Genomic DNA, 15565 nt, shown 5'->3' on the forward strand with positions numbered 1-15565 from the left:
TTTAGTGTTCTTCATCTTCATCTGACCTGGTTCACGCATGCATGTTCATCACAGATCACTGAAACCTTATATGTGTGAATAGGCTATGTTAGACAAACAACATGTGAAACTATATATATGTTTCCATGGAAAATATTGATCTAGATATCATATCTAACTGATGTACAAAATAAAGTGAAGCTTTTACTAAGATTGTAAAACAATTTTACAATGTCCTCATAGTAACTCTTTGAATGATTAGTGTAATGATGGATTCTGAGCCAAAATAAATAAAGAACATTTGGAGATCCATATTGTTACATTTGCCATGTATGCAAATGGGGGCCTTAGTTTGGTCCTCCAAACTGTATCCATCACAATAAATTAACACAAGACATTATGGGTGCAAGACACTTTGCAATACAAATGCAATTAAACTTCTTATCTCCTCCTGTGCAACCATACCAATGTGTGTGTGTGTGTGTGTGTTGTTTTTTTAAAAGCAGACATCTCTCCTGTTTCTTTCATCTTCCTACTAAATATTCTGGATAATCCCCAAACCTTTCAGATGATACTACTGTACTGGATTCAGATCCTGATCATGAGCACCACAGGGTCTATGGGTGTTCAATTGTGTATTAAATTTAAAAGCAAATAAGATCTACTCTCAGTATTTGACTGTTAAATTATAAGAAAATAGTCTCAATAACTCTTTTCTATTAGTCCTGCTTCTCCTGAGCCAATCATATTCATTCATCACCTTATGTGAATAACTGAAGTGTCTCATGAGAAATGGAGAAAGTTCTAAGACCTTTTTATGTGGTTACTGTTGCTAGGGAAACCACAGCCTTGATATCCATGTATCCAGCATGTCAGTCTCATTTTGCATCTAGCTATCCAAGAACCAAGGCTGAAGAAAGGCAATTGGGAGAGGGGGAGAGAGAGAGTACATTTGCATAGGTGTTGCTCTTAACTCTTGTTCTGCCTATATTGCAAATGTCTTGAGGATCTGCCATAAAACGGTTTTCTCACTAAAGACAGCTGTTTGCTGTGTTCATCTCTGAGAGTAAGTGATTCCAAATAGGAAAGGGGACAATGTTTTGTTTTGTTTCTGAAGTGACTCAAAATATCTGCATTTCTAACCAACATTTTCTATGTGTTGCTAAGAATTAGTTATCATTGCATTACTTCTGAAGATTACTTTGCAATTGCAAAGCTTGCCTGTGCTGATGAAATTCCATCCATTAGGGTATATAAGCTTTCTGATTTTGCACGCCTTAAACGAGTTATTCATATCAGCATCTTTGCATTTCTAAAAATAACATTGTTAAATAAAAACTATGTCACAGAGTCAAACCAAATCTGTGCCTGAGCCATAAACCTTGTTCAGAAAGGCAGAACAAGAATTGAAGAAAAGAGAGTTCACTGCAAATATCAATGATTTCCATGGGACCAACTCCCATATAGTAAGGATTGAATAGGATTTCAACCTTGGTTGCTTTGAACATGAACCAGAAGAGAATCCCAGGGGGAAGAGGGAAGGGAAGTAACTCATTCTGATCATTAAAATCAGAAGTCCAGAAGGGTCTTTTGTGGGCAATGAGGACTGCCCTCATTACCTCCAACCCTAGAGAGGCTATATCTTCGTTAGTAGGGATTGTAAATTATACTGTAAAGCACATTATATGAATTCCAAGTCATTCCCTGGCATCTCCAGTTGCAATGATCTCAACACATAGAATGGCTAGAAAAGGATCTCACTGTCTGAAACCATGGGGAAGCTCCTGTCAGTATAGATAATAATGGATTAGGTAGACCAATGGTTTGATGCAAGGTGCATTCCGACATGAGGAAAATTGCATTAGTTTTCCTGGTTATAATGTCGGTGCTTCTGTTGCATTTTCTAATGTTCCATTTGCACTGCAGTACCTGTTGGGGCTTTGGAATTGGGGCTTTTGCAGCACTGGCATGTTGCACTAAATTTCATTTGCATGAATAGGCATAGTGTCTCACAACAATGAATGTAATTGGACAATGTCACTACTTCCCATCCTTTCTGCACATGTATGCTTCTGTTCTCCCATGAGACCACCACAAAAACAGCAGGAAAGAACTGTATGCCAGTTTACTGCCCCAAATTTGATCACTTTACTCCTTTAATTTTCCAGGTTAAGGAGGCTGTAAATGGATTTTTTTTCTAGATCAAATAATATGGAAATGAGTGCTAAACATGAGTCATATTCCATTATATTTCTAGAAGTGGATTTTATGTTGTGTGGAAGCTCAAATATAATGAAGGAATTAACAGTCAGGGAAATGTCAGGGAAATGGAATAAACTGCTGTTTGAATGCAGCCTAAGTATTAGGCAGCTTAGCATGTATACAGAGATTTGGACAAACCATATTTCTTAGGAAGCCATTACAGAAAATGATAGAGTGAAGAGAAAGCAAAAATCTCTAGGACTGGCAATCCTCCTGTATTAGTTTGGACTTCTTTGCCCACATTAAGGCAAATAAATACTTACTGCAATTAAATGCTGAACTAATTTGGAATTTCTAAAAACACATTCAAAATGAATAACTGAGTGTGACTAGTGGTTGCAGTCAGCACAGCACTACGGAGATCATTCTCTCAGCACAGGCATTTTTGCTTGCCAATGGAAAAATCTCCCATCTCTCCCCCCCCCACCCCCACATACTGTTCTAAGGGTTCTCCTAACCCTCTGGAGCAAATTGAGTGGGCACAGGGTGGGGGAGAGAAGAAAGTCCCATTGCTGTATTGAAAGTCTTTGCATTGTCCTCTGCCAGCACAACAATTTAGTTGACTAGGGCCCTAGTTTTTAAAAACAAAATGTTTGAATTAGATTCTACTACTTCCTCAGAGATTAAGAATTCCAAAAAGCAAGGGGGCAAGAGAGCCTTGGTCAAAGCAAGACCCATCCATTCATATGTGGAATTATTTATTGTTATGCAAAGCCATCCCATTACTCAGAAATAAGTATTTCTGGGCCAGATTCAACTTGTGCTAGCAGAATCCAGTGCAACAATCCGGCTAATACAACAGGACTTTCGCCTTTCTTCTCCCCCCCACATGACCCCTGCACTTTCCCTAAGCCTGTTTGGGAGGGTTAGAAAAACCCACAGAACATGGTGAAGGGTGTCAAGAGACATGATCTAGCAAGCAGAAACACTTGTGCTGACAGAACTATCATTTTAGGTTGACCTTGAATTCAGTGTTCAGTGAGGCTTGTTTCTAGGTAAGCATGCATAACATTCTATACACATTTACAGTGGTACCTCGGGTTAAGTACTTAATTCATTCCGGAGGTCCGTTCTCAACCTGAAACTGTTCTTAACCTGAAGCACCACTTTAGATAATGGGGCCTCCTGCTGCACGATTTCTGTTCTTATCCTGAAGCAAAGTTCTTAACCTGAAGCACTATTTCTGGGTTAGCGGAGTCTGTAACCTGAAGTGTATGTAACCTGAAGTGTATGTAACCCGAGGTACCACTGTACTGACATCAGTGAGACTTCACTTACTTCTGAATAACTATGCATAGGATTTGACCATTTGCTAGTTGTCTCTGTATGGCTGCAACCATTTACTCACTTGCCTGAACTCAGTGGGGCTTACTTCTAAGCAGACATCCACAGGAATGCACTGCATATTTGTTATCATAATTGTGTGTAGATGCACCACCAATTTTACATAACAGAATCAGAACTGTAGAGTTGGAAGGGACCCCGAGGGTCATCTACTCCAACTTCCTGAAATACGGGAATCTCAACTAAAGCATCCAGGACAGATGGTCATCCAAATTCTGCTTATAAACCTCCAAGTAACCGCTTTCTGAGGGAGTCCGTTCCACTGTCAAACAGCTCTTACCATCACAAAGTTCTCCCTAATGTTTAGCTAGAATCTCCTTGTAACTTGAAGCCATTGGTTCAGACCCTACTCTCCAGATCATGAGAAAAAAAGCTTGCTTCATCATCCATGTGACAGCCCTTTAGATATCGGAAGATGACTATTATATCTCCTCTCAGTCTCCTCTTTTCCAGGCTAAACATACTGAACTCCCTCAAACATTTCTCATAAGGCTTGGTTTCCAGGCTCTTGATCATCTTGGTCACCATCCACTGCACATTCCAGCTTGTCAATGTTCTTCTGAAATTGTGGCACACATAATTGGACACAGCACTCCACATGTAGTCTGACCAAGGCAGACTATAACATCCCTTGATCTGGACACTAGATTTCTGCATTAGCTTTACTTCCTGCTGCATCACACTGTTGACTGCTGTTAAGCTTATGGTCTACTAAGTCCCCTAGATCCTTTCCCCATGTATTACTCACAAGCCTGTTGGCCCCCATCTTATATTTGTGCTGCTGGTTATTCCTGCCTAAGTGTAGAACCTTGCATTTGTCCCTATCGAAATTTCTTTTGTTAGTTTTGGCTCAGTTCTCCAAACTGTTAAGGTAATTTTGAATTCCAGTTCTGTCTTCTGAAGCACTAGCTACCTCTCCCTGTTTGGTGTCATCTGCAAATTTGATGAGCATGCCCTCAATTCCTTCATCCAAGTCTTCTATAAAGATATTGAACAACAACAGGCCCAGGACAGAACCCTATAGCACCCAACCTGTCACTTTTCCAGGATGCTAGGAAACCACTAATGAGCACACGTTGGACTGAGCCGGTCAACCAACCACAAACCCACCTAACAATAACCTAATCCTGCCCACATTTTACCAGCTTCTCCACAGGAAAATCATGGGGGGCTTTGTCAAAAGCCTTACTGAAATGTCCAGTTTTATCAAATGTATTCATTTGTGGAGAAGAGAGAGATTTGTTGTATTGATTTTTTTGTCCAAAGTACATAAGATATAGTTTTTGTATTAAAAAAAAACTTAGCAAACAGCATTTTTTGACAGCACTACTGTCAGAATACTTTTCGCTTATGCAATCTCCTGTATGCTCTGGGTTGTTGATTTCCCCCTCCTCCTCCGTCAAGAAGTCCTCCTGTCCCAAGGGTTGTTTGCAACTTTATTTTCTCTCTTCAGCATGTATTTATGAGGAACCTTTCTGTATCTTACTTTATGCAGAGGTCATACGCAGAATGAATGATTTCAGCATATTATGTGCTTTAGCATAACCTTCAGCTTATAACAGGAGCAAATGCTTAGCCCCAAGTTCCTTCCAGGGTTTGTGCTACAAAAAAAGATTGTAGTGAACTCAAGTTGTTGAATATGGAGTGGGGGAAAGGGCTTAGGTGTCAGAGAAATGCTAATACGTGGCCAAATGGTCAAAAAGTGAATTACATTATGGCAACAACAGAGAACGTCTTCAGTCCTACAGACATACACAAAAAAGAGGAAGACTGGACTCACGGTGATGGATTTTTAAAATGTAGGAAAGAGAGGGGTTTTTTTGCTATTGTCCTGAGGCTGACAGCTGAGAAACTGGATGAATCTGAAAATATGTTTCCTCCAGTCCAATCACTGGAAGGTGACTCTAACCTGAACCTACCATGATTTTATCTAATCTACTATACCTGAATCACAGTTGGACACAAGCATTGGTTAATACTTTGCTTCCTTTTTTATATCATAGAACTGTTGATTAATGACCCTTTAATGCCAACACTATGGGACGTCCTCTGGGATTTTAAAAATGTTTAGAAACATTGTTTTGTTTTTAGATTTTTGTGGTGTTTGTGGCCTTAAGTTCTATTAGCTGTATGCTCTTCATGTGGCTCATAAGCAGCTTTTGTGGGGGGATTGACATTGAAAAGCAGTATGTAAATTGATTACATAAACAAACAAACTTGAAAGGCACCTTGAAGTCAGCTGGCAAGGCAGGTTTCAATCTCTACAAGAACATGGTTTCAGATAAGGCGTGTATTCTAAGAATGCCTATAGTTGCACCCCCATTGATTGCTCAAGCATCTTGCCCAAGAAGAGGACAAGCAGATAACAGTGACACTCAGTAACAATGCAGTGATGATTACCCAGAAGAGTGGGAAAGGACTGTGTCTTAGAACTGGAAGCAAAGCTTGTTTCTGAATGTGGTTTCAAACTCAACTGGGAAGTGCTGACAGAGGAAGCACAGCAGTTCGTGATGCATCCTTATTTTGTGAATTCCAGTTAATATACAAGGAGAGCTCATCCCTGTAGAACAGTGGTTCTCAACCCAGATGTTGTTGGACTACAACTCCCATCATCCCTGACCACTGGTCATGCTGTCTAGGAATGATGAGAGTTGTAGTCCAACAACATCTGGGGACCCACAGGTTGAGAACCACTGCTGTAGAATGATAATGGGCTGCAGCAGGATAATCAGGAGGAAGTGCATATTTTTTTTCCTGTTTCTACATTGTCCCAGAAGTACAATCCATTTTCAGACAGTTTCCAGAAAATGCAACAAGATAAACATTGCCCATTTTTTTTAATATGGTGAACAAGAGCTAAGGTAAGGATGGAACTGGATGTGGCTGGAGATCCAAATGCTGCATCATTGTGCATCCTCTTCACTGCCTCGTGATATGTTGTGAAACAAAGTATATCACAACTCACACTTTGATTTGCCTCACCCTTCAAAGCAAGCATCAACCAAGGGAATGGGATGGAGAGGGGGATTAAGCTCTGTTGCCCTTGGTACCAGGTGTCATGTAAAAATGAGTGCCTTGACTTACTTTTCCTCCTCCATTTCCTTTGCCTTTTGTATGTTTCCTGATTGCGAGCCTGAGGGCAGGGATTGTCTTCTTCTCATTGATACTGGAAGCCTGAAGAGTGGAATAAAGTAGCCAGTCAAAACAATCATGGTGCAGTAATATTATTTCACCTCAACCACCCCATGGGCTTGGAGGATGACATGGAGGGGGAGGAAGTATGACTTGAGAAGCTATCAGTCCTTTACTCCAAAACTCTCCATTCTAGAAGAGGTGGCTCTGCAGGACTCTTTGCACTTGGAGCCCACACTCACAGGGCAGTCTTCACAAGCCCTTCACCATGGGTAGGCAAACTAAGACCCGGGGCGGGATCAGGCCCAATCGCCTTCTAAATCCGGCCCGCGGATGGTCCAGGAATCAGCTTGTTTTTACATAAGTAGAATGTGCCCTTTTATTTCAAATGCATCTCTGGGTTATTTGTGGGGCTTGCCTGGTGTTTTTACATGAGTAGAATGTGCCCTTTTATTTCAAATGCATCTCTGGGTTATTTGTGGGGCCTGCCTGGTGTTTTTACATGAGTAGAATGTGTGTTTTTATTTAAAATGCATCTCTAGGTTATTTGTGGAATTTGTTCATTCCCACCCCCCAAAAAATATAGTCTGCCCCCCCCACGAGGTCTGAGGGACAGTGGACTGGCCCCCTGCTAAAAAAGTTTGCTGATCCCTGCCCTACACTGTTGTAGCCAGTTACTGTGGAACTGGCCAACAGCCCTTTGAGAACAAAAACAGAGGACCAATAGCAGGATATGACTGGTCAGCCTTCAGAAGGCCACTGCACCTTGCTGGGACAACTCTCCTGAATGACAATATTCCAGCCAGTGCTTTCTAGAATCCTGACAGAGCCTGCCTTGCCTGTCATGACTTTGCCCTACTGAAACATATCTCTGCTGCAGTCAGCTTTCCCTGTGAGCCCTGAACTGTGACAGGAGAGGACAAGGCTCCATCTACCCAGGAACATCTGCTACCATCACAGGACAATGACTTACCTGGCCTCACAGGCACAAGCAACTAAAGTCATACTTCACAGGCTTTTGTGTGTGTGTGGTGTTTTAAAGAGTGTTGAACTATGGGACTATCACAGCGGTAGCTATGTGTTTGCATGCAGAAATCTCTTTCTGAATCCTGAAGTGTTGTTTAAAAAAATAGATTTCTCAGAGGCATGCAGATGACGTTAAATATTTCTACACTTCACAGTGAATTGCTCATTCACCTGAGTGTTTAACTATGTCAATGTGTTCAACATTATCATATTTAATTGAATAGTTCAACAAGATAATATGCCAGTGCACATATCATTGTGAGAAATCTTTCAATGCATTATTGGCTGACAATAGATAAGGCAACCCTCAAACAAAACACAAGGGACTTAGCATGTAAAAAATTATATACATGAGCAAAAATGAAATGCATAAAGAGTTTCCTAAAGGCTGATTACATATTAGGCATTTCACATCTCATCTCCCTTTATGAAAAGGGGTGGGAGGGGGGAGGAAGCAGGAAAAGATGCCATGGAAAGATAAAACATCTGGCAGCTCCAAATATGAGAAAACATTGCATCCAAACCTTAGGTTTAGGGCCAATTCCAACTTAATACGCAGCTCTGTATTCCACAGGAATGGGGGGGGCACCAATTTAGACTGATGGTACTACTTCCCTGTAATATTTACCTGTCCCCACTCCCAATATGCTTTGCTAGGTTGCCTGATTAAACACTCATATTATTGATCCATTCACCCAGATTTTGAGAAGTGTTTTCTACAGATTAGTCAACATCTGCCAAACCTCAGTGTTCTTAATTTCTGATTTATTTATTTTTAAATGTACAATAAGGCTGTGCTCAGTTTTTTGCAAGCAGCTGTTTTTAAAGGACAGAAAAACAGATACCTATTTTTCTTGTATATTCCAAGAATAATCTAAATACAAACCAAAATGATGACAAAAATGGTAATAAAACCAGCAGTGTATATGCAATGGATTTGACGGGCAACTATGTCCTTATAACACTTTCAAACTTGTATAATATTGGGCTTTCTGTGAGCAAACAAAAGCTAGGCCATACATTATTTGGACAAATGGGGCAGGATGGTGGTGGGTAAGTCTTTTAAAAAATTGTTGTTGCCCTTTCTTAATCATATTGGTCAACCACTGCTGGGTGCTACACGCTCCCCCAGAAAATGCTTCTTACCTAAAGGGATACCAGAGTGTGGGCAAGAAATGATGGTTGTTATTGTTGTTGGATTTATTTAGTTTGCATTGCATTATGGATCCAATTGCAAGTTCTACTTCTCATTTTGATTTGACCTCATGACAGACAAAAGAAAAAAGCATGTTAATTAACTTACTGATATAAGACATGTCAATAGACACAGGCTTTAAGGGGACGTTCGAAAATTTATGGAAAATAGGACTACAGTGGTTATTGTGGCATGACTCTATGCGGGAAAGATCTAGTTCCTCAGATGTAATGGAGGTGTTGGATGATGTTATATATACATATGAGGGAGCAGGGACATTCTTGTTCAAAGTAAGATTAGGAAATAACAGGACATCAGTGGTACCTCTGGTTACGAACTTAATTCGTTCCGGAGGTCCGTTCTTAACCTGAAACCATTCTTAACCTGAGATACCACTTTTGCTAATGGGACCTCCCACTGCCACCACGCCATGGGCACGTGATTTCTGTTCTCATCCTGAGGTAAAGTTCTTAACCCAAGGTACTACTTCCGGGTTAGTGGAGTCTGTAACGTGAAGTGTTTGTAACCCGAGGTGTTTGTAACCCGAGGTACCACTGTATATTGAAAGTGGAGATACCCTATATTAATCCATATTAACAAGATTTACAGAAGAATCCTAACCCTTAGATCTGCTGGCTAAAAGGGGTTAGGGCAGAGTAGAAGTAAGTGGCTGAAGAAAACCAAGGGAATGTTTTGATTACGAGCTCTGAGGAACATACCAATGTTGCCAGACCTCTCATCCTCTGCAAATTTTAAATCAGCTTTGCCGTTGCTTTGCACCTCGGAGGGCTGTATTAGAGAGTGGATCCTCTGTTTGCTGCCTGGAAGTTTAAGTGAAACATATATGAGTTGGTGGGATATGTGTATGTTCTATTCTGAAATGTTGAAACATTTGCATTTGGAAAGAAAACACATTTTTCAACCTCACTGTTCATTTGTAGATTTAATTTGAACGTGCCTGACTATATATGCATTTACTTAAAATTGCACCATCTGCATGTGTACATATAGGTTTTCAATTTACATGAACACAGATGTAATCAATGGACATATTTGGGGAAACAGAATCAAAACAGAGCCACATATGCAATAAATGAAGGCTACGTACATATGGTTGCAATGGTATATAGCCCAACAATGTTACACATTGGCATGGAATGCTTGGAAGGGATGGGGTTCATTTTTCAATGCAAAGATTGGTATTTCACCTTTCACAGTGAAATCATAATCTTTTCTTCTCTCTTGGCAAAGGGAGAGGGGTGTCAACCTGCAGATGGTGTCCTCTAAAGTGGCTGCAAAGACACGTTAAACAAAGCATTGGAAGCATGAAGCACTACGACTCCATGCAATTGCATTCATTCTTTTACATCACAGGTGGAAACCTCTGCCCCATTGGCAAAATTACATCCACCAGGGTTCCTAATTTAGCCCGTGAGGCTTTTCCCTCCCACCCCCAACCAAGTACACTTGTCACTCATCTGGTGCCCCAGTTGTTCCTTTCCAAGTCTGGCTTGTGTTTGGTGCTATATGACTCTGCTGAATGCAAGCTTGGGCCAGAGTCAGATCCATCCAGTGTCACATGATGTCAGATGACTGAGAGGTGCATGCTCTACCCACCTGTCAAATGGGCCCCACAGAATGTTGGCCACAACTTGATCCAGCCCACTGGCCAAAACTAATTATCAAGCCCAGATTTACAGTACATACACACTTGCAAATAAAAAAAGTTAATTCACCAGCAAGAATCTCATATGCATTAGCAAGATACTGATGTAATGAATGTTTAGGTGCCTGGCAGAGTGAACAGTGAGATAGCATGGGGATGTCAAAGGAACACCAACCCCAGATTAAACACTCAAAAAAGTCCACTACATATGTGTTGACTCCCTATACCTATCTTTCCAATATAATTTACATCCAAGATCCATTGAGAGAGAAATTCAAAATGCTCGTCTTAAAATGGAATTTTAATCCTTCCCTTATAACCAGCCCAATACCACCGATTGGTTCAACCTGATTATAGCTGCATACTGTCATAAAATAGAACCTTTCTAGAAAGCAGAGCACTGAATTATACATTGTCTGTTGTGTTTACTAACATAGGCACGGCAGTCTCACACACAAGTGCCGAGAAAGTACTTTTCCCTTTCTGACATTAGTATCTTATGATCAGTCCGTGATCATAAGATCACTTCAAAACTGGATAGCATGGAGGCAATTTTCATTGCCCAGTTCTTATATTCTGTAATCAAGTGATGTAAGATTAGGAGCTAGGAGCCTCTCTTCTCCAGCAAAGCGGTGCTCCATCATAATTTAAGTAAAAAGAAAAACCAAATGAGAGAAATCCAGTGTTTTAAAAATGTCTATATATTCCAGCTTTCCCCAAAAATAGTGGCAATAATAGGAAAGGGAGAAAGACAAATATTAATACAATAATACCAGCTTTTGCTGATATATGGAATCTAACCTTCTGAAGTGTTTTGTTTTCCTGGTTATTCCTTGCTCAGGATCTGTTTCTCCAGGAGAGATAGCCTAGGGCTATGTATGCAGCCCTTAGTCTTAGTCCTTTAAAAAGTTGCATTCATTCATAAATTAATGGAATCACTAGATGTTTGCTGCTTCAGACAAACTCATCTGGGAGACAGTAAAATCAGCATAGCATTTCTGCAATTTAATGCCCCACAAAAGGAACCAAGTCCATCTCTTATAATGTTTGTTATCCAGACTACTTTCTGCTAGGCTGAGAGGAGCCATAACCCATCTTGCTGAATGGTTCCTGGGAGCATTTGAGAGGGACAACTCACAGGTACGTTTGTGCTCCGTTGGCTGTTCTGATGCTCCCATTAATTTGCTGCACAAATTCAAACTAGATTAACATTGGTTGTGCAAACTGCTCCTCTATTTGTGGCTTAAGTACCAACAAGGTCCCACTAGAGCATTAGCACAAGCTGAATTTCATGGTAAAAACTACGGATCCAGGTGTGAATGTACACTTATGGTTAATATTTAATGAAGGGTTCTTAATGACACTCTCTCTGTCGCTATCTTGTGATTGCCTTTGCCAGGCAAACTTTCATAATCTGTGCTTTTGCTTACCTTTATCCTTCCAGCAGTCCAAAAGCCGATATGCTAATAAGAACTATGAAGCATTTTTCCTTAGCAATGTAAACCCCATAGGCTTATAGGTGTGTCAAGTCTTGCATGTTGGCAATGCACGCCCCATTTTATAGCAAAAAACCCAAAAATCTCCAGACACAGAAATTAGTATGAAAAAAGCAAAAGGACTTGTCTCTCAGTTTGCTTCTCACTCACCACTCTGGTCATTCTCAGATTGTTATCTAACCAGACAATTTTTGTGAAGTCTAATTTTCAAGGCTACGCAACTAGCTAGATTTTCGCAAATTCCAATGGAGATGATTTGACAGCCTGAGACACCTCATGGAAACTGATGAAGATATTAAATCTAAACTTTATCCCTTCCTTGGCTTTGTTCTATTATTCCAGTTCTGACTTCTTTCTCATATAGTAATTTCATTTGAATGGATATTGGAGTATTTCCACACACACCTTAATAAGAATAGGGGCTATTTTTAGTTCTCATTTCATGGCACTCCCTGGTTCTTGTTCTAGCCTTAAAAAGTACTTCAGAATGCTGGTGGCTTGTAAATATCATGTTTGATTCATCCCATTGTTGTTGTTATTTTTGTTAGTGTGACCCAAAAAAGCATGCCATGCATAGCAGTCTGTTAGGGTGAACCTGCTCCTATATCTTCTAACGGTCGTGTAAAAGATGGAAGTATTGGAACAGCTCCTAGGACCCTGACACGACCCACCACTCAGGATTGGTCCAACCATTAGGAAGAGTGAGACTAGGAGGCAACTTTTGAGCCCCCTAGCCATTGTCTGTTAGAGGACAGAGTGGTGTGCCACACATATTCCTGCTCTGCATCCCTTAGGCAAGCTGCCTGTCCTCTACAGTGGTGAAGAGCAGTGTCCCATCACCAGAATTGAAGCACTGGCTTCCAGTCAGCTTCTGTACATGCAATGGAAGGGGTGCCTCTTGTCCTTCGCTTCAGACAGAAAGTGTCTTGCGCTGGCCATGCTACTGCTGGTGACTTTCTTCTCTTTCTTTTCTCTAAATTCTGTATGCTTATCCATCACTGATACCTTCCAAATTTTCATCACTGCTTCCTTCATTTCCTTCACTGCTGGTGACCTATTTTTTCCATTTTTGTGCAAGAAGTATGCAAGCAACTACTATTGCATTTCATGTTAGTACTTTGTGTTTTGTGGGCCTAAATACCCTAACAAAATTTGGGGGGGATCCAATGGTATAGTCTTACTTATGTTACCTTTCCCAAGATTTTAATTATTGGACAGGTCTACCAAGTATGTTCCATATCTGCATTCTGATGTCCACAGCTCCAGCCTGTTACAGAATGTGTAAACTTTGCTCAATGTGAGTGGAGTCATATACCATTGATAGGACAATTTGTAATGTTTTTCTCTAACACAAAGAGATTGTGCTGTTTTGTGAGTAAAAAAACAACAACAACCCAAAACCATTATTGTTCAGAAATTGGTCTATTATTTTTACTCACTTTTCCTTAAAGATTGTACCCAAATGTAATTTCAAAGTAGTCAGGATATATGCTCTCCCCAGGGATCATTACCTATCTTTAGGCACCAGGCAAAAATTTCTTTTCTGTCATGCCTTTGGCCTTTAATTATCTGTGGTCTCCTTCAGTGAGTGGGATGTCTTGGTCCTGCCTTTTTTTATGAACATGAATGTGTTTTTAGCTTCTACTCTCTTTTAGTTTTATGCTGGCTTTAATGTATTGTGTTCTCTCTTTTTTTGTAAGTCGCTTTGTGCTACTTTTTATTTTATTTTTTAAAGACTAATAATTTTATACACCACAGGCCTTTCTCCTTCCATTTCTCTTCCTGTTCATTTCACTTTATTCATCAAATCAATATTAATGCTTTCTGTTTTGTTTTTAAGAGTATTTTTACCATTAAGATTGTAACATGTCTGATCCTTCGCAGTTTAAGAATTCTACAAGACCATATTTTCTTATACATCTTTGTCTGCGCAGATGCTTCAGTTAAAATGCAAATGTCATATATTTAGCATGCAAATGAAGTGACATAAATATAATACTTGAAATCTGCATGCTATCTTAAAAAGTAATTGCAGCCTTGAATAAGAATCCAAGAAGTTAGGATTGTCTGAAGATTCCATATTCTTTTAATGACTGCTTGAGTCCATATCTTTGTCTAAGTGCTGCATGTATATTTGGGAAGAGCCATTCTCAACTTAAGGGCATCTTTTCCCTGCATTCTTCTTCCGTCTGCTTTTGCAGGGCACAGAATACAGTCCTAATGTAAACAGGGGAAATCTGACTCTCTGGGCCACAGATCCATCTTTCTGTCTGCCAGCTACATTCCGAAAATACACAAGAATTATCTAATTCTCCATTGTTAACTGCAACAGAACAAATCATGCTGAAAAACAGGGGATGTGTGCTCAGTAATAACAGTGAGAAAAGCACACCCTGTTATAGGTAAGCTTTAACAAGCTGGGAATCATAATAGGCAGCATTCTGCATGCAAACCAAGGCACAGCAGCAAAGGTGAGCTTTTCTACATAATTGTGCAATCTGGTGATGACCTTGGCATATTTGTATGGAGGGATGTCTTAAAAGCCACAATTGATTCACAAAGATAGAACGCCTTCATTCCTAAAATGACTCTTTTCTTCAAATCATTCTAAATTTTTTTGAAGCACAAGTTGTTGCTGCTTTTTTAACATCCTCAATAAAGCAGACAAGATAAGCAGGCTTAGATGAATAATTGTACCATTTCAGGTGGGGGGAAACCCTAAAGGTGTCATTTGAAAACACCTATTCCTACTCAGAATAGGCACATTGAAGTTAATAAGCATGGTTAACTTAGGATCATTAGATTCAGGTAGGTAGCCGTGTTGGTCTGACACAGTCGAAATATATATATATATAAATTTAAAAAATTGTCCAGTAGCACCTTAGAGACCAAATAAGTTTGTTCTTGGTATAAGCTTCCGTGTGCATGCACACTTCTTCAGATACACTGAAACAGAAGTCACCAGACCCTTATATACAATGGGAGGGTGGGGTAGGGTTTTTCTCAGGAGGGTAGTAGAAGATGGGTGATTGATTCAATGGGTATGGTAAACAGGGTCATTAGTTTGAATGGGTCTACTCTGAGTATTGAATACCAGCATTGAATACCACCACGGGAAATGTGTTCCTGTTAAGTCTTCTCAACTTCTCAGTGGCTTTTGATACCGTCTGTCATGATATCCTTCTGGAGTGGCTGTCCAAGTTAGAGGTGGGTGGCACTGCTTTGCGATGGTTCTGATCCTACTTGGATGGTTGTTTCCAGAGGGTGATGCTTTGTTGGCCTCATGGAGCCTGCAGTACAGGGTCTTTGGGGTTCTGAGTATTTAACCGCTAAGTGGGGTCATCCAGAGTTTAGGAGTATGATGTCAGCAATATGCTGATGAGACACAGCTCTACATATGCAAGTTTGGCTAATTAAGTGGTCTTTTAAACTGAGGGGGGGTGTTGTTTTTGTTTGTTATTTTGG

At 40.2% G+C, this 15565-nt stretch overlaps 1 long non-coding RNA gene across 1 annotated transcript in view; it reads right to left on the minus strand.

Moving 5' to 3' along the window:
* LOC309366174 overlaps positions 1–15565 on the minus strand; it is a 358147-nt gene that overhangs the window by 170218 nt on the left and 172364 nt on the right. Inside the window, exons 8-9 of the long non-coding RNA XR_014166546.1 lie at positions 9658–9759; positions 6670–6759 (exon numbers count right to left, since the gene is read on the minus strand). This is a non-coding gene — a long non-coding RNA (uncharacterized lncRNA). The remainder of the gene's footprint in view (positions 1–6669; positions 6760–9657; positions 9760–15565) is intronic.

The sequence above is a fragment of the Podarcis melisellensis genome (assembly GCF_964234715.1).
Source record: "Podarcis melisellensis genome assembly, chromosome: 3".
Classification (NCBI taxonomy): Eukaryota; Metazoa; Chordata; class Lepidosauria; order Squamata; family Lacertidae; genus Podarcis; species Podarcis melisellensis.